Source organism: Musca domestica, unplaced genomic scaffold (genome assembly GCF_030504385.1).
Source record: "Musca domestica strain aabys unplaced genomic scaffold, Musca_domestica.polishedcontigs.V.1.1 432, whole genome shotgun sequence".
Lineage (NCBI taxonomy): Eukaryota > Metazoa > Arthropoda > Insecta > Diptera > Muscidae > Musca > Musca domestica.
This window is the reverse complement of record NW_026712333.1, coordinates 75,393-98,083: the sequence shown is the minus strand read 5'-3', so window position 1 is coordinate 98,083 and position 22,691 is coordinate 75,393. Positions and strand designations below refer to the sequence as shown.

The 22,691-nt window shown below is 35.3% G+C and overlaps 1 pseudogene; it reads left to right on the top strand.

Moving 5' to 3' along the window:
* Positions 1–16,652: 16,652 nt before the first annotated feature.
* Positions 16,653–21,707, top strand: LOC131804433 (putative nuclease HARBI1; annotated as a pseudogene).
* Positions 21,708–22,691: the final 984 nt, after the last annotated feature.

Genomic DNA, 22,691 nt, shown 5'->3' with positions numbered 1-22,691 from the left:
TCAACTTCCACCCTCAGGTATAGTGCTGCCGGATATGTAGATTCCGATTCGCATCAATGTAACTCAATTTTGCAATCAGCGAATATTCTACCCAGCGAGGAATACTAATTTGTCAAATTGCCTCAGAATTGGAGACAGAAGTTTTCCAATTTATATATGAGAGTGGCTTTAAATGAGCGTCTTATCCAATGTCATCAAGCCATAATTGTTTCATCAGAATTTTTGCTGTGACATCGATTGCCATCCCAGAGGTATGCGACTCCTTTTATTAACCCAAAGTTTTTAACCCTCTGTCTCTTTATATAAGAGCTTTTTTCGATTTTTCCATGACGAAATAAAAGTAGTCTTATCCAATGTCATCAAGCCATAATTGTTTCATCAGAATTTTTGCTGTGACATCGATTGCCATCCCAGAGGGATGCGACTCCTTTTATTAACCCAAAGTTTTTAACCCTCTGTCTCTTTATATAAGAGCTATTTTTCGATTTTTCCATGACGAAATAAAAGTAGTCGTAGGACGACTACTGTGACATCGATAGCCATCCCAGAGGGATGCGACTCCTTTTATTAACCCAAAGTTTTTAACCCTCTGTCTCTTTATATAAGAGCTTTTTTTCGATTTTTCCATGACGAAATAAAAGTAATCGTAACGTTTTCGCTAAGCTTTTGTCTCCCAAATCAAGAAATTCATCATTCAGGAGGTCACACCGAGGCAGACCCTTATTAATTTCTTCGGAATTCGATGTCCATTTTCATAGTTCGAATCCAGCGGTTTTAAGAATATTTGTAAAGGATTCTCTTGCCTCATTTCCTTTGGAAATAGTATGTTCACATTTGTTCCGCAATATCTTAGGGCCAACTGGGAAACGATGTTCTTCATCATCTGCAAGCTTTAAAAGCGTCCTATGGGCCAAATAGGGAGCGCAATTGACGCCAAACGTCACAGTCTTCAACTGATAATCAGTCATATAATTGTCTGCGGATGATCTGTACAATATCCTCTGATATTTTGTATGTTTAGGATTTACCCAAATGTGAAGTTAAATTTTAGTAATATCAGCGTTAAAGACAAACTGATATATTTTCCAAGTCGGCGCCAACGAGACAATATCTTTTTGAAGTGTATGGCCAACATATAAACCATCATTGCTACAACTGGGTAACAAGAGGCATTAAACACGACTGTTAGTTTAGTCGTTGCACTTTCTGTTTTGAAAACGCCATGATGAGGCAAACAATAACAGTCCCGATAGTCTACCTTTTTCATATGTCCCAAAGACAAATATTCCAACATGACATTGTCATAATTAATCTTTCGCTCGGGATTTCGCGCAAGTGATGTCTCGCTGCGCAAAAATTGAGAAAGAGCAACATATCGACTTGATTTGGATGAAAATGAAAAGCGTAAATTCGACCGGAAGGGTAAGTCCACTGTATACCTCCCATCAGGACTTCGAATAGTAATTGATACGTACATTTCCTCACATCTACGGTGATCATCTGAGTCAACAGGTATTCTGGGAACTTCCTCAATCTCCCAGAATTTTGCCAATTTATCTTTTAACGCCACCCTAGTACAGTGGGAAGCACTGACTCTCTGACGATTGCCGAAATTTGCCGCTGGACCGGTCAATATCCACCCAAAGACTGTCTCCTGAGCCAAAAAATAACCCAGAATACAATTTTTTACAACATTTAGCAAATTGATAGGATAAACGTTCCCACCAAGTAAGATATCAACTGGTGCACATTGGTAAAATTTCGGATCAGCCAAATCCAGACCCGGCAACTTATCGATAGAGGTTTTATCCAAAAGGCTGCATAGGGATAAAGTATTTTTTAGTGATCCAATCGTGACTGACGCAATTTTGGTAAACCTGGCCAAGTGTCCACCAGGTGTAGCATCAAATTTTTCTGCATATGTGAGGAAATAAAAGTGTCATCCGAGCAAAGATCAATTAATGCACGGATTTTGAACGAAGTCCCGTTTTTTATAACGTTTACCCATGCCATGGCAAGCATGGTTTTATTCGACAAAGGTGTGTGAAAATTTCGACGATTTGTAGTTGGGCCAGATGATAAATTTTGAATCGACATGTACAACTGAGGCAGAGTGGGGCATTAATTTAAATGACAACCAATATTTTGAGCGTTTCTTTCCTTGTGCAAAAGTATGTGATGTTTTGTTTTGCACTTCGTACCACCTTGATTTTGAATTCTGCTGCTCTATGACGCTGAGTTAAACAATTCATACATTTTGTATTTAGATGATATTAGCGACAGTTTTCACCGAAATGGTTTTAAATTTCGTATTTGAATATCGGAATCGATAATTCAGCATATAGCAAAAAATAACTTATCCAGAACTACGCCTTCTTATAGCTCCCATATAAAGTTTTTATTCGAGCGGTATCTTTCGACTGAATTATTTTTTTATAATCTTTCAAGTTTCTCGGATTAAGATTCCTCGGAATTCTTGACTTTTAGGAATAGGTGAATATATAAATAAGAAAAATATTTTGTTTGATAATTCAATACATATGACAAATAATTCCTTTTAAACGCTATGCGAAAAACACCCATACGAAAATAGTGTTTTTGACGTACAACATACAAGTTTCCAAACGTGGCAAGCCCAAATATATGCCATTAGTGGCATCTTGTCCCAGTATCACTTTTATAGAGGAAACAAAGCTTGTATTTATAAAAAGAGGCCTTAATATGGTAGTTAACTTAATACTGAAATCGATTTCTGGGAAATCTAATTGCCACCATGGATGTTGACTTTATGAACAAAATGAACATAAAGCGGGAAAATTTGCAATTGTATTTAAGTATGTTGGGCGACTTTACATCGTATGAAATTCCTGAAAAAAATTAGAGGATTAAACCATCGGCTTCTAAGAATGTTTTTTGACTTAAAACGAAGTTGATGGAGCAACTTGCGGGTGGTTTTTGACTTAAAATGAAGTTTATGGAGCTGCTTTTAAGATAATGACTTGCGTTCATTAGGAAAATGGATCTTTTGGTAACATATGACCAATGAATTTCGGGGCACTAATAGTACCCACTAGAACTGAAAGGAAGAAACGAAATGTGTTCGGTGAAAAAAAACAGGTCAGTATTCCAGAATATCGATCGATATATGAAGAGTAAACTTTCAGAGGTTTACATACAAAACAGTTTTCTTGAATATGAACGCAGTCTGGCCATTGATTTGAGGATTCCCGAAGACACAAAGGCTTGAGCCACAAGTGATCATTGCGAACGATGTCTTGTCACGATGTCAGGATTTGATACAGACAAAACGTGATGGAATTTGAAATATTTCACCACTTGAACGATAGTGGAAACTCTGTTGGTAGGGATTTTAATCAATGAGAAGGAGGTTTGGAAATATGTGAAAGAACTATTATAGAGTATATTGTAATGATAGAGGTATGATACACACTCAACTACAATGTTAAATAATTTTAAACTGCTAAAAATATTTACAATGATATGAATAAATCACTTCTTTTCCTTTTTTCAACCAAGACAAATTCAACAGTAGGTCAACTCACGCATCATTGAAAAACAAAATAAAAAATATATGGTCGGGCAATCCGAACGTATCATGTAGGACCACTATATTTGCTTTATACCCCGCTTAGACTAGTAATTTTTAATATTTTTTAAATTACAAATCCTACTAGTGTAGACTAGCTTACAATTATATTAATGCCAGTCTGCTGATATTTGTCTACGTGTATACGCTTATATATTTACTCAAGAATTAGGAAAAATAATTGGTTGATTATTAATATGTAAAAAAAAATATATCAAAATACTAAAATGTAAAAATGTCGAAAAATATTTAAAGGAAGACCCCTATATGGGGGCTATATGAAGACGTTGATCGATTTTGATCATACGACATAAAACCGAACTTCAGATACGAAATTTGCAAAAATTCAGGTAAAAAATGTCACTTATATCATAAAAATACCGAATAAAGGGAGGTACCGTTTTCCGTCATAGGTTGTCCCAACCATTACGACCCTTCGGTGAATAATGTAAAATTATCAGATTAGCAAATTACGACTATTTGTGCCTGCATGTGTAATTTTCCTAATAGGCTGTATTACACATCAAGATCTTCAAATACGAAATTTAAAAAAAATTCTGGCGAAAAATGTCGCTAATATCAAAAAATACCGAATAAAGGAAAGTAACGTTCGTATTGGACACTACAGCCTATGGCAGAAATTTACATGAACCAACATGACCGTTTACGAACTTTACCTGCTTATTGGCAAAATAAATACGTGTGCAAAATTTTAGTCTTCTTTTTAATTCGTTCAGGTTACGCTGGTCCAGAAAATGCATGAGTGCTTCGCGGAGTTACAAACATAATCACAAAGTTAATATATACTCCCATGAATGATGGATAGTGTTGAGACTCCGGGTTCATGACACCGCCAGTGTCTTTTAATTAAAACAAGTGAGTGAGAAAAGAAAACCAACCGAATGATTTGGCTGTTGATTCAATTCTGATTTTATTTTTAAAATATGTTCCTTACGCAGCCACACAATTGATCTTATCTATTCTAATATTAAATGGAGAACATTGCATTGCTGCTTCACATCTCATTCAAGTGGTCTTGTGCATCTACTGAGCGCATCGATATATGTGCGTGAGGGTCATAACCTTTATTATCTCTCACATTATCGTATGCGTCAGCACACAAGATCACCGAATTGTAAACTGTGGTGTTTTATGGCAGCTGGGAAATATGTAATTAGAATATTTATTGTTTATTGCTAGATTTTCCCCGCGCCTCAACCGCTCTCGAAAGTATGTGCAAAGTATTTTGTACAACAAGTGTTTCATTTATCTACTCCGCCAGTATCTAATTAGCAACACGTAAGTATGCTGTCAGGTATTCATAAATATTGTTGTTCGTCTTTGTACAACAAATATTTTTCGGCTCTAAATCTATTCTGCAGATTTAGAACCCCTACCAGTCCATACGCCTGTATAGGAACTTGAACATGGTCCTTCGAGCCTTTATAAAAAGAAGCGGCAGATTTGCAAGAAAAAAAATTCAAAAAAAAAATTTAAATTTTAATTTGGCGCCTTTGATTTTGTTCTTGTTGCCATATAATACCGTTTGTGTTTGTTTTTGTTGTTTTGAATTCAGTAAGGAAATCAAGAGAATTAAATCTACAGTTAGCGACTATCTAGCAATATTAAAAGCTCATAAGGTAGAAGGTTAATATATATGTATTCATTAAAGCTTCCTGTTGGAATTTTGACCCTTTGGGAAAAATTGCTCGTATCACACTCAGAGCTCCCTAATATTCACAAATGGGGAACTTCCTAAAAAACAGACATCGAGTCCTAAAAATAATAGATTGTCTAAGAAATGTTGCGTCTTCATCTGCTTCAAATGCTGAGCTTCACGCGCATCAAAATGCGTAATCGATATTATCGAATAGATGTGTTTGTGTAATAAAAATCACATATTCAAAAACTACCAGATTAAAAAACATTAGTGTCAGTCAGAGAGTTGACTTCATAAGGGAACAAAGTTTATGTAATAACTGTTTGAAGAGTGGACATAACACACGGGAATGCTTCAGTGCGTACAGATGATTATTTTAAAAGAAACATCATAACACAAAATTGCACATAGCAAAGCCGTACAAGGGAGTCCAGCATCATCGATAATATCTCATAGAACTTCAGATGCAAATCCACATCCCAAAGCTATAATACACAAACAAATTTATCAGTTAGTGATGATGATGTTAAGTTACCAACTGCGCTAGTAAAAATCAAGTGCAATGGAAAGACATTCACAGCAAGAGCTTTATTAGATACTGGATCTAAACGATCGTTTATAACCAGCAAATTGGAAGATAGAATTGGGTGAGAAGGAAGTGAATTTAATTTAAATATTAGCAAAATAAAGAGTTCAGTAGTTGCACATACGAATAAAATGTGCAACATAACTTTGTGTGGAAATAAAAACAACATGGTTGAAGTACACGCTATAGTTATTGAAAACATAACAAAGAAGAATCTCACTAAATCTATGCACAAGTCAAAGCAAAATAAAATCCGCGATCTAAAACTTGCAGATACTTTTTTTCCAACAATCAAATGAAAATGATATTCTAATAGGCAGTGACGTGTTACCGTCTATCATATTAAATGGAAATACGGCTATGTGGGGCTATACAAAAACGTGAACCGATACATACAGTGTTTCGCCAAAAGAGCTAGAACCCATTAAGACCAATAAATACCAATTCCTAGACAAATCCGCGAAGAAATGTGGCAAAAACCATTAAAATGACGAATATCGGGAGGCACCATTATGTAAGGGCTATATCAAATCGTGGACCTATACATGCAATGTTTCGCCACACGAACTGGGACCCATTATGACCTACAACTAGAAAATTTTCAGAGAAATACGTGAAAAAATGTGTCAAAAATCATCAAAATACCGAATATCGGGAGGTACCGAGGCACAAAGCATGGACCTATACATACAATGTTTTGCCGCACGAACTGATCAGCGTAAAATTTTAAGACGATTTAGAACTGTCCGTCTGTCGGTCTGTTGTAATCACGCTACAGTCAAAACAAATCTAGATGAAAAGCTAAAATTTTGCATATCTGCATAGTAGGCAGGTTAATCCGCAGTAGGCAGGTTAAGTTCGTAAATGGAACATGTCGGCCCACGTTTTTGTTTAGCCCCGTTTTTTCATGATTTTAGCGACATTATTTATTGCAATTATTTCAAATTTCGTATTTGAAGTTCGTAATGGGTGCTATAGCCTATGACAAAAAATTAGTATGCAGGTCCAAGTCTGCGTATAGCCCCCATATAACGGTACCTCCCAAAATTTGATATTTTGATGATTTCAGCAACATTATTCACCGGAGTCGTTTCAAATTTCGTACTGGATGATCCTAATGGGTACCACAACATATGGGAACAATTTTGTATGCAGGTCCTGATCTTTGTATAGCCCCCATACAACGGTACCTCCCGATATTCGGTATTTCATGATTTTAGGGACATTATTTACTTAAATTTTTTTGAATTTGGTATTTGAAGTTCGTAATGGATACTACAGCCTATGACAAGAATTTTTATATGCAGGTCCACGTCTTCGTATAGCCCCATATGACGGTACTTCCGATACTCCTTATTTCATGATTTTTGCGACATTATTCACAGTGATTGTAACAAATTTCGTATTTGAAGTTCGTAATGGGGATTACAGCCTATTACGAAAAATTTTGTAAGCAGGTACACGTTTCGTATAATCCCTATATAACAGTTTTCATATAGGTGGTAGTTTCCGGAATTTTGTTAACATTTTTCAAGTTCCTTCGAAATGGTTGAGGGTATTAAAAGTTCGGCCTAGCCGGATATATCTGCTCTTTTTCCAGTTGTTCATTAAAATAATTTAAAAATTAAATTGGTGTTTTATTTCGAATACATTTTGTTCCGACATATTGACACTTCTTGTAATGGGCGCTGTATTCTGTGACAGAAGACTGCTGCAATAGGCTCATTACGCTTTTAAACCCTCCACCATAATTTTTACTTTGTCACCTTGAAGAAAATTGTCTATATAGGTCCACGATATCGTATAGCTCCCATATAAAGGTAACTCGATATTCGGTATTTTGCCACATTTTTCAGTGAATGTGTCTGAAGTTCTACACAAGGAGTTCCTTGGGCCTGCTTTATCCCCTGAACGAGAATTGTCTACACAGGTCCACGATATCGTATAACCCCCATATAACGGCACCGTCAGATATTCGGTATTTTGATGACTTAGCCACATTTTTTTATGAAATTGTCTGAAAATCTACACATGGAGCTGTTTGTGAGTACTTTATCCTTCGGAATAGATTTATCTATATAGGTCCACGATATCGTATAGCGCCCATATAACTGTGTCCCCCGATATTCGGTATTTTTATGATTTTAGTCAAATGTTCCAATGGAATTGTCTTAAAATCCACTCTGGGGTACATTCTAGGTACTTTGCCCCCAGAAGAGAATTGTCTATTGTCCACGTTTTAGTATAGCACCCATATAACGATACCAAAAGATATTCGGTATTTTCAGGAATTTGGCGACATTATTCACCGGAATTGTTTCAAATTTGATCCATACATAGTATGGAGGGTATTTTAAGTTCATCCTTCCGTTTGTAACTCATCGAAATAATAATTTTAGACCCGACAGAAAATATATATTCTTAGATGATTTAGTCCTGTCTGTCCATCTGTTTTAAAAATGTGATCCCCTGAATATAAACTAAACGACTGTTCAATGTCGTCAGACAAAAAAGACTAGTGTGAAGTTACTGTGCACAAAAATAACCACGAGAAAAGTACTGTAGGTTATGAATGTGGAGCTAAGAAATAAAACCCCCCAAAATGGAGGGGTAAGTTCCCCCTATTCTACATTTTAGGAAATTCTCAGATTAAGATTCCTCGGAATTCTTGACTTTTAGAAATAGGTAAAGATATAATAAAATAAATGTTTTATTTGAAAATTGAATACATATGATTAATAATTCCTTATAAATAATATGCGAAAAACGCCCACACGAAAATAGTATTTTGGGCGTACAACATACAAGTTTCCAAACATGGCAAGTTCAAATATATGTCATTAAGAGCATCTTGTCCCAGTATCACTTTGATTGGGTCCTTAATGTGGTAATTAACTTCATACTGACATCTAATTTCTGGAAGATGTAATTGCCACCACGGATGTTGACTTCATGAACACAACGAACATAAAGCCGGGAAATTTGCAATTGTATTTAAGTATGATGTGTTTGAAATTCCTGAAAAAAATTAGTGGATTAAACCATCGGCTTCTATGAATGTTTTTTGACTTAAAATGAAGTTGATGGAGCAACCTGCGGTTTGTTTTTGACTTAAAATGAAGTTTATGGAGCAACTTGCTGCTTGTAAGATAATGACTTGCGTTCATTAGGAAAATGGATCTTTTGGTACCATATGACCAATGAATTTCGGGCCACTAGTAATAGCCACTAGAACTGAAAGAAAGAAACGGAATGTGTTCGGTGAAAAAATCAGATCAATTTTCCAGAATAACGGTCGATATATGAAGAGTAAACTTTCAGAGGTTTACATACAACACAGGTTTCTTGAATATGAACGCAGTCTGGCCATTGATTTCAGGATTCCCGAAGCCAGGAAGGCTCGAACCACAAGAGATCATTGCGAACGATGTCTTGTCACGATGACAGGATTTGATACAGACGAAACGTGATGGAATTTGAAATATAATTTTTAAAAATATTTACAATGATATGAATAAATAGCTTATTTTGTTTTTTTTTTTTTTTCAATCAAGACAAATTCAACAGTAGGTCAACTCACGCATCATTGAAAAACAAAATAAAAAATATATGGTCGGGCAAGCCGAACGCATCATTTAGGACCACTATATTTGCTTTATACCCCGCTTAGACTGGTAATTTTTAATATTTTTTAAATTACAAATCCTATTAGTGTAGACTACCTTACAATTACATAAAATGCCGGTCTGCTGATCTTTGCCTACGTATACATATGCGCTTATATATTTACTCAAGAATTAGGAAAAATAATTGTTTGAATATTAAAATGTAAAAAAAATATTTAAATACTAAAATATAAAAATGTCAAAAAATTCCGAAAAATACAGAATTTCGGATTTTAGGTACATTATTCGCCGATTTCTTCAATTTTCGCATTTGAATATTGTAATGGCTTATGAATATACATGAACCAACATGACCGCTTACGAAATTTTCCTGCTTATTGGCAAAATAAATACGTGTGCAAAATTTTAGTCGTCTTTCTTAATTTGTTCAAGTTACGCTGGTCGAAAATATGCATGAGTACTTCGAGGAAGTACAAACGTAATCACAAAGTTAATATATACTCCCATGAATGATGGATAGTATTGAGGTTCCTAGTTCATGACACCGCCAGTGTCTTTTAATTAAAACAAGTGTTTCACTTACCTACACCGTCAGTGTCTAATTAGCAACACGTAAGTATGCTGTCAGATATTCATAAATATTGTTGTTCGTATTTGTGCAACAAATATTTTCGGCTCTAAATCTGCTCTGCAGATTTAGAACCCCTTCAAGTCCATACGCCTGTATCGACACTTGTACATGGTCCTTAGAGGCTTTTATAAAAAGAAACGGCTGATTTGCAAGAAAAAAATTAAAAAAAAATTTTTTGAAAACTTATTCAAAGATGTTATTCTTGTTGCCATATAATACCGTTTGTATGTTTGTTTTTGTTGTTTTGAATCCAGTAAGGAAATCAAGAGAATTCAATCTACAGTTAGCGACTCTCTAGCAATTTTTAAAGCTCATAAGGTAGAAGTGAACCAATGGGACCCCGTTTTAATATATATGTATTCGTCAAAGCTTCCTGTTGGAACTATCGCTCGTATCACATTCAGAGCTCCCTAATATTCACAAATAGAGCACTTCCTAAAAAACAGATATCGAGTCCTAAAAAGAATGGATTGTCTAAGAAATGTTGCATCTTCATCTGCTTCAAATGCCAAGCTTCACGCGCATCAACATGCGTAATCGATATTATCGAATAGATGTGTTTGTGTAATAAAAATCACATATTCAAAAACATTAATGTCAGTCAGACAGTTGACTTCGTAAGGGAACAAAGTTTATGTAATAACTGTTTGACTGTTTTGTTCCGACATATTGACACTTCTTGTAATGGGCGCTGTATTCTGTGACAGAAGACTGCTGCAATAGGCTCATTACGCTTTTAAACCCTCCACCATATCTTGTACTTTGTCACCTTGAAGAGAATTGTCTATATAGGTCCACGATATCGTATAGCTCCCATATAAAGGTAACCCGATATTCGGTATTTTGATGAGTTTAGTCACATTTTTCAGTGAATGTGTCTGAAGTTCTACACAAGGAGTTCCTTGGGCCTGCTTTATCCCCTGAACGAGAATTGTCTATACAGGTCCACGATATCGTATAACCCCCATATAACGTCACCGTCAGATATTCGGTATTTTGATGACTTAGCCACATTTTTTTATGAAATTGTATGAAAATCTACACAAGGAGCTATTTGTGAGTACTTTATCCTTCGGAATAGATTTATCTATATAGGTCCACGTATCGTATAGCGCCCATATAACTGTGTCCCCCGATATTCGGTATTTTTATGATTTTAGTCAAATGTTCCAATGGAATTGTCTTAAAATCCACTCTGGGGTACCTTCTAGGTACTTTGCCCCAGAAGAGAATTGTCTAAATAGGTCCACGTTTTAGTATAGCGATACCAAAAGATATTCGGTATTTTCAGGAATTTGGCGACATTATTCACCGGAATTGTTTCAAATTTGATCCATACATAATATGGAGGGTATTTTAAGTTCATCCTTCCATTTGTAACTCATCGAAATAATAATTTTAGACCCGACAGAAAATATATATTCTAAAATGATTTAGTCCTGTCTGTTCTTCTGTTTTAAAAATGTGATCCCCTGAATATAAACTAAACGACTGTTCAATGTCGTCAGACAAAAAAGACAAGTGTGAAGTTACTGTGCGCAAAAATAACCACGAGAAAAGTACTGTAGATTATGAATGTGGGTAAGTTCCCCCTATTCTACATTTTAGGAAATTCTCGGATTAAGATTCCTCGGAATTCTTGACTTTTAGAAATAGGTAAAGATATAAATAAGATAAATGTTTTATTTGAAAATTGAATACATATGATTAATAATTCCTTATAAATAATATGCGAAAAAACGCCCACACGAAAATAGTATTTTGGGCGTACAACATACAAGTTTCCAAACATGGCAAGTTCAAATATATGCCATTAAGAGCATCTTGTCCCAGTATCACTTTGATAGGGTCCTTAATGTGATAATTAACTTCATACTGACATCTAATTTCTGGAAGATGTAATTGCCACCACGGATGTTGACTTCATGAACACAACGAACATAAAGCCGGGAAATTTGCAATTGTATTTAAGTATGATGTGTTTGAAATTCCTGAAAAAAATTAGTGGATTAAACCATCGGCTTCTAAGAATGTTTTTTGAATTAAAATGAAGTTGATGGAGCAACTTGCGGTTTGTTGTTGACTTAAAATGTAGTTTATGGAGCAACTTGCTGCTTGTAAGATAATGACTTGCGTTCATTAGGAAAATGGATCTTTTGGTACCATATGACCAATGAATTTCGGGCCACTAGTAGTAGCCACTAGAACTGAAAGAAAGAAACGGAATGTGTTCGGTGAAAAAATCAGATAAATTTTCCAGAATAACGGTCGATATATGAAGAGTAAACTTTCAGAGGTTTACATACAACACAGGTTTCTTGAATATGAACGCAGTCTGGCCATTGATTTGAGGATTCCCGAAGCCAGGAAGGCTCGAACCACAAGAGATCATTGCGAACGATGTCTTGTCACGATGTCAGGATTTGATACAGACGAAACGTGATGGAATTTGAAATATAATTTTTAAAAATATTTACAATGATATGAATAAATAGCTTATTTTGTTTTTTTTTTTTTTCAATCAAGACAAATTCAACAGTAGGTCAACTCACGCATCATTGAAAAACAAAATAAAAATATATGGTCGGGCAAGCCGAACGCATCATTTAGGACCACTATATTTGCTTTATACCCCGCTTAGACTGGTAATTTTTAATATTTTTTAATTACAAATCCTATTAGTGTAGACTACCTTACAATTACATAAAATGCCGGTCTGCTGATCTTTGCCTACGTATACATATGCGCTTATATATTTACTCAAGAATTAGGAAAAATAATTGTTTGAATATTAAAATGTAAAAAAAATATTTAAATACTAAAATATAAAAATGTCGAAAAATTCCAAAAAATACAGAATTTCGGATTTTAGGTACATTATTCGCCGATTTCTTCAATTTTCGCATTTGGATATTGTAATGGCTTATGAATATACATGAACCAACATGGCCGTTTACGAAATTTTCCTGCTTATTGGCAAAATAAATACGTGTGCAAAATTTTAGTCGTCTTTCTTAATTTGTTCAAGTTACGCTCGAAAATATGCATGAGTACTTCGAGGAAGTACAAACGTAATCACAAAGTTAATATATACTCCCATGAATGATGGATAGTATTGAGGTTCCTAGTTCATGACACCGCCAGTGTCTTTTAATTAAAACAAGTGTTTCACTTACCTACACCGTCAGTGTCTAATTAGCAACACGTAAGTATGCTGTCAGATATTCATAAATATTGTTGTTCGTATTTGTGCAACAAATATTTTCGGCTCTAAATCTGTTCTGCAGATTTAGAACCCCTTCAAGTCCATACGCCTGTATCGACACTTGTACATGGTCCTTAGAGGCTTTTATAAAAAGAAACGGGTGATTTGCAAGAAAAAAAATTAAAAAAAAATTTTTGTAAACTTATTCAAAGATGTTATTCTTGTTGCCATATAATACCGTTTGTATGTTTGTTTTTGTTGTTTTGAATCCAGTAAGGAAATCAAGAGAATTCAATCTACAGTTAGCGACACTCTAGCAATTTTTAAAGCTCATAAGGTAGAAGTGAACCAATGGGACCCCATTTTAATATATATGTATTCGTCAAAGCTTCCTGTTGGAACTATCGCTCGTATCACATTCAGAGCTCCCTAATATTCACAAATAGAGCACTTCCTAAAAAACAGATATCGAGTCCTAAAAAGAATAGATTGTCTAAGAAATGTTGCATCTTCATCTGCTTCAAATGCCAAGCTTCACGCGCATCAACATGCGTAATCGATATTATCGAATAGCTGTGTTTGTGTAATAAAAATCACATATTCAAAAACATTAATGTCAGTCAGAGAGGGAACAAAGTTTATGTAATAACTGTTTGAAGAGTGGGCATAGCACACGGGAATGCTTCAGTGCGTACAGATGATTATTTTGTAAGAAACAACATAACACGAAATTGCACATAGCAAACGCAGAAGCCGTACAAAGGAGTCCAGCATCATCTATAATATCTCACAGAACTTCAGATGCAAAACTACATCCCAAAGCTATAATACACAAACAAATTTATCAATTAGTGATGATGATATTATATTAACAACTGCGCTTGTAAAAATCAAGTGCAATGGAAAGACGTTCACAGCAGGAGCTTTATTAGATAATTGATCGTTTGTAACCAGCAAATTGGAAGATAGAATTGGGAGTGGAGAAAGTGAATTTAATTTCAATATTAGCAAAATAAATAATTCAGTAGTTGCATATACCAATAAAATGTGCAATATAACTTTGTGTGGAAATGAAAGCACTATGGTTGAAGTACACGCTTTAGTTATTGAAAACATAAAAAAGAATCTCACTGAATCTATACACAAGTCAATACAAAATAAAATCCGCGATCAAAAACTTGCAGATCCTTTTTTCCAACAATCAAATGAAATTGATATTCTAATAGGCAGTGACGTGTTACCGTCTATCATATTAAATGGAAATACGGCTATGTGGGGCTATACAAAAACGTGAACCGATACATACAGTGTTTCGCCAAAAGAGCTAGAACCCATTAAGACCAATAAATACCAATTCCTAGACAAATCCGCGAAGAAATGTGGCAAAAACTATTTAAATGCCGAAAATCGGGAGGTACCGTTGTTTGGGGGTTATATCAAATCGTGGACCTATACATGCAATGTTTCGCCACACGAACTGGGACCCATTATGACCTACAACTAGAAAATTTTCAGAGAAATACGTGAAAAAATGTGTCAAAAATCATCAAAATACCGAAAATCGGGAGGTACCGTTATATAGAGCTATACCAAAACGTGGACCTATACATACAATGTTTTGCCACGCGAACTGTCGGTCTGTTGTAATCACGCTACAGTCAAAACAAATCTAGATGAAAAGCTAAAATTTTGCATATTTGCATAGTAGGCAGGTTAATCTCCAGTAGGCAGGTTAAGTTCGAAAATGGAACATGTCGGCCCACGTTTTTGTTTAGCCCCGTTTTTTCATGATTTTAGCGACATTATTTATTGGAATTATTTAAAATTTCGTATTTGAAGTTCGTAATGGGTGCTATAGCCTATGACAAAAAATTAATATGCAGGTCCAAGTCTGCGTATAGCCCCCATATAACGGTACCTCCCGAAATTTGATATTTTGATGATTTCAGCAACATTATTCACCGGAGTCGTTTCAAATTTCGTACTGGATGATCCTAATGGGTACCACAACATATGGGAAAAATTTTGAATGCAGGTCCAGATCTTTGTATAGCCCCCATATAACGGTACCTCCCGATATTCGGTATTTTCATGATTTTAGGGACATTATTTACTTAATTTTTTTTTTTTTTTTTTTTTTTTTGAATTTTGTATTTGAAGTTCGTAATGGGTACTACAGCCTATGACAAGAATTTGTATAGACAGGTCCACGTCTTCGTATAGCCCCCATATGACGGTACTTCCCGATACTCCTTATTTCATGATTTTTGCGACATTATTCACAGTGATTGTAACAAATTTCGTATTTGAAGTTCGTAATGGGCATTACAGCCTATCACGAAAAATTTTGTAAGCAGGTCCACGTTTCGTATAGTCCCTATATAACAGTTTTCACATAAGTGGTAGTTTTCAGAATTTTGTTAAAATTTTTCAAGTTCCTTCGAAGTGGTTGAGGGTATTAAAGTTCGTCCTGGCCGGACATGTCTGCTCTTTTTCCAGTTGTTCATTAAAATAGTTTAAAAATTAAATTGGTGTTTTATTTCGAATACATTTTGTTTCGACATATTTACACTTCTTGTAATGGGCGCTGTATTCTGTGACAGAAGACTGCTGCAATAGGCTCATAACGTTTTCTTATACCCTACACCATAACTTGTACTTTGTCACCTTGAAGAGATTTATCTATATAGATCCACGATATCCTCCGATATTCGGTATTTTGATTATTTCAGCCACATTTTTAACGAAATTGTCTGAAAAATTACACAAGGAGTTCTTTGTGAGTGCTTTATTCCCTAGAAAAAAAATTGTCTATATAGGTCCACGATATCGTATATCGCCCGATATTCGGTATTTTTATGATTTTAGTCATATGTTCCAATGCAATTGTCTTAAAATCCACTCTGGGGTACCTTCCAGGTACTTTGCTCTCAGAAGAGAATTGTCTTAGTAGGTCCTCGTTTTAGTATAGCACCCACATAACGATACCAACAGATATTCGGTATTTTCAGGAATTTGGCGACATTATTCACCGGAATTGTTTCAAATTTGATCCATACATAGTATGGAGGGTATTTTAAGTTCATCCTTCCGTTTGTAACTCATCGAAATATTAATTTTAGACCAGACAGAAAATATATATTCTAAGATGATTTAGTCCTGTCTGTCCTTCTGTTTTAAATATGTGATCCCCTGAATATAAACTAAACGACTGTTAAATGTCGTCAGACAAAAAAGACTTGTGTGTAGATACTGTGCACAAAAATAACCATGAGAAAAATACTGTAGATTATGAATGTGCCACGAAGGTCCGAACCACCAGAGATCATTGCGAACGATGTCTTGGGGTAACAGGCCGGTGCCTGCCAGATCAGCAGAATTTGATACAGACGGTATGTGGTAGAATTTGGAAGTACTTAAAAGAACTATTCTACAATGTATTGTGATGATAGTGGTATGATACCCACTCAACTATAATATTAAGTAATTTTAAATTGCTAAAACTATTTACAATGATATGAATAAAAAGCTTCTTTTGTTTTTTTTTTTTTTCAACCACGCAATCATTGAAAAACAAAACAAAAAATAACAAGTTAAAAAGCAGTAAGTTCGGCCGGGTCGAACTTTTAATACCCTCCACCATTTGCAACGAATTTGGAAATTTTCAAAAAATAAAATCCTTAAAAAATTCTGTTAAAATTTTAAAAATACCGAACATAGCCGTTATATTGGGGTCTATACGACGTGGACATACATATGCATTGTTTGTCATAAGCCATTACCATATTCAAATTCGAAACTGGACCCGCACCGACAATTTTCTGTCACAGACTGTAGTTCCCATAACGAACTTCAAATACCAAATTTTAAACAATTCCGGTTAATAATGTCGCTAAAATCATCAAAATACCGAACATAGCGAGGTGCCGTTATTTGGGGGCTATACGAAGACGTGGACCTGCACAGACAATTTTCTTTCTTAGGGTGTCGTATCCATTTGGAACTTCAAATACCAGATTTGAAACAATTCCCGTGAATAATATCGCTAAAATCATCAAAATACCGAATATCGGGAGTTACCGTTATATGGGGGCTATACGAAGACATAGACTTGCACAGACAATTTTCTATCTTAGGGTGTAGTATCCATTTGAAACTTCAAATGCCAAATTTGAAGCAATTCCGGTGAATAACGTCGCCAAAATCATCAAAATACCGAATATTGGGGGGTTACCGTTATATGGGAGCTATATGAAAACGTGGACCTACATGGCCCATTTACGAACTTAATCTGCCTACTGGAAAAATTAACATGTGTGCAAAATTTTAGCCATCTATCTCAATTCATTCGAAAGATAGCGTGATTACAACAGACAGAGAGACGGACAGACAGACGGACAACGCTAAATCGACTTAGAATTTTACGCTCATCAAGAATATATATACTTTGTTGGGTCTGACATGAGTATTTCGAGGAGTTACAAACGGAATGACAAAGTTAATATACCCTCCATAGTATGGTGGAGGGTATAAAAATATACGGTCGGGCAAACCGAACATATCATGAAGGACAACTACATTTGCTTATACCTCGTTTATGCTAGTAATTTTTAAAATTTTTATACCCTCCACCATACTATGGAGGGTATATTAATTTTGTCATTCCGTTTGTAACTCCTCGAAATACTCATGTCAGACCCAACAAAGTATATATATTCTTGATCAGCGTAAAATTCTAAGACGATTTAGCCATGTCCGTCTGTCTGTCTGTGTGTCTGTCTGTCTGTCCGTCTGTCTGTCTGTCTGTTGTAATCACGCTATCTTTCGAACAAATTGAGATAGAAGGCTAAAATTTTGCACACATGTATATTTTGCCAGTAGGCAGGTTAAGTTCGTAAATGGGCCATGTAGGTCCAAGTTATCATATAGCCCCCATATAACTGTACCTCCCGATATTCAGTATTTTTATGATTTTAGCGACATTATTCGCCGGAATTGTTTCAAATTTGGCATTTGAAGTTCGTAATGAATACTACAGCCTAAAACAGAAAATTATCTGTGCAGGTCCATGTCTTCGTGTAGCCCCCATATAACGGTACCCCCCGATATTCGGTATTTTTATGATTTTTGCGACATTGTTTACCGGAATCGTTTCAAATTTGGTACTTGAACTTCGTAATGGATACTACATCCTAAGTCAAAAAATGAGCCATATAGGTCCACTTCTTCATATAGCCCCCATATAACGGTACCCCCCGATATTCGGTATTTTGATGATTTTAGCGAAATTATTCAGCGAAATCGTTCCAAATTTGGTGTTTGAAGTTCGTAATAGATACTGCAGCATAAAACAGAAAATGGGCCATATAGGTCCACGTCTTCATATAGCCCCCATATACCGTACCCCCCGATATTCGGTATTTTGATGATTTTAGCGACATTATTTACCGGGATTGTTTCAAATTTCGCATGTGAATTTCGGAATGGATACTTCAGCCCATGCCAGAAAATTGTCTGCGCAGGTCCATGTCTTCGTATAGCCCCCATATAACGGTACCCCCCATATTCGGTATTTTAATGATATTAGCTAGATTAGTGTAGTGTAATAACTTATGACAAAAGTTGCCTATGCTGGCCCACGTCGTCGTATAAGCATTCAGTATTCTTAAGATTTTAACAGAATTTTTAACGGATTTTATTTATTAGAAAATGCCAAATTTGTACCAAATGGTGGAGGGTATTAAAAGTTCGGCCCGGCCGAACTTACAGCTTTTTTACTTGTTTAACTTACAAATCCTTCTAGTTTAGACTAGATTTTAATTATATGAAATGCCTGTCTGCTGATCTTTGCCTACGTATACATAACGCTAATACATTTCCTCAAGAATTGGCAAAAATAATTGTTTGAATATTAAAATGTAAAAAAGCAGCAGAGTTTGACTGGACGGAAGCTTTTGTATTAAAAAATTTAAAAAATGATAAATTTAAAAACAAGTAAAATTATCAAATTACCAAATTACGACTTCGTGTGCCTGCATGTGTAATTTTCCTAATAGGCTGAAGCACGCATTAAAATCTTCGAATATAAAATTTGAAAAATGTCGCTAATAGCAAACAAGTTAAAAAGCAGTAAGTGCGGCCGGGCCGAACTTTGAATACCCTCCACCCTTTGGAACGAATTTGGAAATTTTAAAAAATAAAATCCCTAGAAAATTCTATTAAATTTTTAAAAATACGTGGACCTACATAGGCATTTTTTGTCATATTATTAAACGGTGAACAATGTAGCTAAATCATCAAAATATGGTATATAGGGAGGTACCGTTATATCGGAGCTGTGCGAAGACCAGGACCTGCATAGACAATTTTCTGTCTCAGGCTGTAGCAACCAATTCGAACTTCAAATACGATATCCCAAACAATTTCGGTGGGTATTGCACCTAAACTCGTCAACATACCGAATATAGGGAGGTACTGATATATTGGGCTTTTACGAAGACCTGGACCTGTATAGACAATTTTCTGTCACAGGTTGTAGTTTCCATCACGAACTCTAAATACGTAAACAACGATATATGGAGGATATACGATATTGTGGACCTATATAGACAATTATATTTCAGGGCATAAAGCAATCACAAGGAACTCCTTGTATGCAATTTCGTGGACACTTCTTGTAATGGGCGTTGTCTTCTGTTGCAGAAGAGTGCTGCAATAGGCTCATTATATTTGTTATTACCCATAAGGCGGTACCTCTAAAAATTCGTCATGTTAGCGATTTTAGCTTCATTTTTTATCGCGTTGTAGTTGTAAATAAAATGTGTGATCTCCTGAATATAAACTATACGACTATTCAATGTCGTCAAATAAAAAAAGAATATCTTACAATAATATAAACTTCACACTGTGCACAAAAATAACCACGAGAGAAATTCTGTAGATTATGAATGTAGAGATAAGAAAAAAAATTCCCGCTTATCGGTTTTTAAAGTTTATATCGAAAAGTAACCTAAATAGGGGGGTAGGGGATACGTTCCTCCCCTCTACCACATTTTAGGAAATTCTCGGATTAAGATTCCACGGAATCCGTGCCTTTAGGTATATTTTATTGAAAATAAAAAAGATATGATTAAAAATTCCTTCTGAACGGTATCCAAAAAATGCCCATACGGAAACGCCCTACGTAAAGATAAAAGATTGTGTCCACGACACGAGACCTGAAGCTTTAGAGATTTATCAGATAGATTTAATGTGACCATTTCAATAGTTTCTCGTATTATTTCGAGGATCACACCATTTTTAAGACCTACAGAAGAAGAAAAATCTGCTTCAAGCGATTTTTTTTTAAAATTAAGTGTGGATTTACCGGAGCAATTGGTGAGTTCCATAATAAAAATTAATCTCGTATATAATATATACGTACTATTTAATTTTGAATAGGATGTATAGATGGGACACATGTTGTCATAGACCCTCCCAAGAACTCAAGAAATGATTACGTTGATCCAAAAGGAAATTTTTCAATTCAACTGCGGGGTATCTGTAATGAGAAATGAAGATTTATAAATATTTTTGTTGGATACCTTGGAACCTCACATGATAGTTGGATATTACAGAATTCGCCAATTTGTCGAAATCTGGAAAATTAATATGGAGGTTAGATGTTTTGACTCTCTTTTCATTATATCCACAGCCTATATCAATTATAAATCAAAAAGTTAGTAATTATTTAGTAATCAGGACATTTGGATCCGTTTCAGAACACCAGTCAATTTAGCTTGCATTTTTGCAATATTTTATAGATTCTAGATCGAGTTCAAAGATGGACATTATCGCTCAAATCGTTCTTGTACCTCGTTCACAAACAGACAATATTTACCAAATCTACTTGTTTCTCTTCCTTAAATATTCTTGTATTTCTATAAAATTTTGATAAAATTCTAGAACATTTAGACAAACTTAGCCAAATGGTTATGATATACGGTTGTAAGTCATAGGCTGGCGGTATATGATCTTCGGCAAAACGCACAAAAAACAAGGTCTTACTGAATATTTGTGTACAGATTATTACATCTTGGGAGATTCTGAATATCCCTGCAGAAGACACATAATAACGCCCTATAGGGACGATGACCATCTCACTAATTCGAAAAAACAATTCAATTCTAAGCTGAGCTCAGGCCGTGTTGCTATTGAACACACGTTTGGCATATTAAAGCAACGTTTCCGACAACTTTATTACTGCATGCTTAGGGGTATCAAAAAGCTGTGTCACTTTATAAGATCCTGCTGCGTTCTGCATAATCTGGTAGATACACATGACAGTAGTAATGGTTTGTCATCGAATAATGCCTTTCGAGACCTACTATGCGAAGAATTACAAATTGCATAAAATAGTTTGTGATAAAAGTATATATAGTAGATTCGCACAGAATTTTTTTTATTTTGCTATTACAGAGGGAAGCCCATCATGTAACTGCAAGTGGCCTGGGTTTATTTTATTTCCAAAACTTCATTATGTGGATGTGTACAAAACAATATAATACATTAAATACTTTAACAAGTAAAAACGCAGCAAGTTCGGCCGGGCCGAACTTTGAATACCCTCCACCATTTGGAACGAATTAGAATATTTTCAAAAAAATAAAATCCAATAAAAATTTTTTAAAATCTTTAAAATATCTAATATAGGAAGGTGCCAATATATGGGGGGATATACGATATTGTGGACCTATAAAGACAAATCTATGTCTGCGTGTAAAGTACTCACAAGGAACCCCATGTATTGATTTTTAGATAATTCCATTGGAAAAAGTGGCTAAAATCAGCAAAATACCGAATATAGGGGAGTACCCTTATATGGGGGATATACGATATTGTGGACCTATATAGACAATTCCGTTTCAGGGGTAAAGTGCTCACAAAGAACTCCGTGTGTGGATTTTCAGACAATTCCATTGAAAAACGTGGCTACAATCATAAAATACCGAATATCGGGAGGTGCCGTTATATAGGGGATATACGATATCGTAGACCTGTATAGACAATTCTCTCTCAGGGGGTGAAGTCCTCACAAGGAACTACTTGTGTTGAATTTAAGCCAATTCCATTGAAAAGCGTGGCTAACATCATCAAAATACCGAATATCGGGGATTACAGTTATATGGGGGATATACGATATCGTGGACCTGTATGGACAATTCTCTGCCGAGGTATAAAGTACCCACAAGGAACTCCCTGTGTGGATTTTCAGACAATTCCGTTGAGAAATGTGGGTAAAATCATCAAAATACTGAATATCGGGGGGTACCGTTATATGGGGGATGTACGATATCGTGGACCTGTATAGACAATTCTCACTCAGGGGGTAAATTAC